The sequence below is a fragment of the Elephantulus edwardii genome, unplaced genomic scaffold (genome assembly GCF_000299155.1).
Source record: "Elephantulus edwardii isolate Elephantulus edwardi_28Jun2011 unplaced genomic scaffold, EleEdw1.0 scaffold00026, whole genome shotgun sequence".
NCBI classification, from domain to species: domain Eukaryota; kingdom Metazoa; phylum Chordata; class Mammalia; order Macroscelidea; family Macroscelididae; genus Elephantulus; species Elephantulus edwardii.
Genome location: NW_006399776.1, coordinates 24,299,504 through 24,302,444, shown reverse-complemented (window position 1 = coordinate 24,302,444; position 2,941 = coordinate 24,299,504).

Here is a 2,941-nt window from a genome sequence, read left to right as displayed (position 1 = left end):
CAACAGTGGCATCATGTAATATTTGTCCTTTTGTGACTGGGATATTTCACTCAGCATAATGTTGTCCAGAGTCAACCATTTTGAATAAAATTGCATGAGTTCCTTGTTTTTTAATGCAGCATAGTATTCCACATAATTTTCAATGACTATGATCTTTCATAGGGAACTCTGGTGGCCTTCTGGTAAGAAGTTACACTGCAATCCCAAAGGCACATGGTTTGAATCCACAAACTACTCTGTGGGAGAAAGGTGGGCATTCTCCTCCCAAGCAATTTACTGCCTCTGAAACAATAACAATCTTTCATAGTTGTTTCATAGGATAACAGAAGAATTAATGCCTTTGAGTTGTGATGTTGGAGAAGAGGACTGACTATCCCATGGACTAACAAGAGAACAGAGAAGTTCCTTTTAAAAAAATTTTTATTCATTTATTCTTGTACATTTTCTTCCTTCCCCTAAACAGATATATCTTAGAGAAAGTACACCAGAGTGTCCTTAGAGGCAAGGATGATGAAGCTTCCTCTCACATACTTGGGCATGTGGTTAAGAGAGGTTGTTTGTTGAAAGGGACATCATGCTTGGAAAGTGGGAGCATTGGCAAGACTGGAATATCCTCAATGAGAAGGATTGACACTGCGGCAGTGGGCTCAAGTGTGTCAAGGTGATGAGGATGGCACAGGCTAGGACAGGGTTCAGATCTTTTGTTCTTAGGGTCACTATGAATCATACTCAATGGCACCTAGCAACAACATGATCTTTCAAAGTAGATTATCAGTCTTTTCTTCCAAGATAGGTGGATTCAAACTGCACTTTTCAGTTAGTAGCTATCTACCTGTGCCACCAAAGAGCTATAAATAAACATTAAATATGTTTCAAGGTCAAACTTTTGTAAATGATATGTATGTTTATGTGTGGTTATCTTTTAAAAACCAGATCATTATCTTGAAGATAGTAAATAAAGAGAATGAATCAAGCACTTATCTTGATGATCGTATATAGAATGTACCACTGGATAATAGGATAGAAAACTAGTCTGAATTACAATTCAGAATTGCAGGTATGCTGAGGCTCATTGTAGCAGTCTCTGGATCAGGTCCTGTCACTGAAGATCTTTCTCTCTTTTGCTGAACCTCTTACAAGCAAGATTGCTTCTTCCTAATAACATGTTCAAATTAAGCAAGATGAAGTCTGACCATCCATGCATTTAAGGTATATTCTGACTTTCCTTTGTCCAAATAACATTTGTTTGTTTTTCTGGCAGTCCATAGGATAGTCATCATTCTTTACCAACGTCATAGTTTAAGTGCATCAAAATGCAGCGGAGGCAGGGCCACCTTCCCAAAGCTGACGCACAACCCACTGCCATTGAGTTGCTCTTGACCCATTGTGGCCCTATAGGACAGAGTCCCCCAAAAGGGTTTCTGTAGCTAAGCTATAGAACTCTTTACAGGGGCAGGCTGCTTCATTTTTCTCCTGAGGAGCAGCTGGTGGATTTGAGTCACCAACCTTTCAGTTAGTAGCCCAGCACTTAACTCACTGTGCCACTGGGGTCAAAAGAATATCCGCTGTAATGATAATGTGGATGGGGGTAAAGCTTTCAGGAAAATCCACAAGGAAGATCAGAAGGACTAGTACTCAAATTTATGCATCAACCACTAATGTATCCTGAAATTGATCAGATTTGCAATCAAGATGCATTGATGGGAGTATTAGAGAACTGAATACAAAAGGCGGACATAAAGATCCATAGTTGGAAAATATGGCCTTGGGGACAGAAACAACCTGGAAGATTACTTGATAGAATTCCTCTCCTCCCTCATGAGGTGGGTTGATTTCAGTCTTGTGGTGGTCTTTCTAATCAACCTGGTCCCACCCAGGAGTGATCCCTACATGTTATCTAGAGATCTAAATAACAATCACTGGGGAATAACAGAAATACTGGGGAGAATGTTAAGGGTTTTGTTGGCTCTCAAAATTAAGGACAAAGGCCAAATTAACAGAGGTAAAGTGCTACTTAAAAAAAAAGCCTCTAACAGACACAAGCGTCAAAGTGGAATTTATTTAAGCTTTATATTTGTTTTATGTGATTTTCAGTATTGGTGTTTTATTTTAAATAAAAAGTTGCTAAAAATCTATGAATAGTATTTTACTGTTTATCTGAAGACGAATATTTTTTTTAAGGCTAACACCTTCCTGTCACTGTGCATTTAGATTTCCACCGGAGCCTGGAACATTCTCTGCCTTTTGTTCTGTAGGGACTTGCTTCCAAGACTGTTTTTGGTTTTGTTTTGGGTTTTTTTTTAACTTTCCTCACTTTTATTTACATTACTCATTTTTCTCTTAAACTACAAAATCAGTAATATAAAATGTACGTGATAATGGCTAAGGTATTACATTAAATAGTTATTGGTTGCCAGGTACAGTTTTGAAGGCCTTGTACTCATTGACCCCTAATGCTCCCCAAACCAATGTGAGGGGTAGATGCATCCCTATTTTATAAAGAAATTGAGAGCTAAGGCCATAAATCAGGCTTAACCTGTTATGCTGCTTCTGTTGGCATAGTTTTAGATCTCATGGTATTTATGAACCTGTTGACTTGGCTGCATATTTTGAAGTACAGTGTGCGCCATTTCTGTTTCAGTGTATGACCTCTGTATTCTTTTCTGGTTTTGCACATTGTACCAGTCATTGTTATGTGCCGTTGAGCTGCCGGCGACTCAAAGTGACACTATGTACAATAGATTTAAATTGTGCCCTATCCTGAGCCAGTCTCAACATCTCTGACAGACCTAATCCCATTTTTCCAGTCACTGAGTCAGTCCATCTCATGGGGTGTTTCCAATCATTAATTGTTGCACATTTTCCTCCCTGATCCCCCCCCAGATTGCGTTAGAATTTAATAAAAATATATTATTTTTTTTTAAAAAAAAGTTTTTTCATT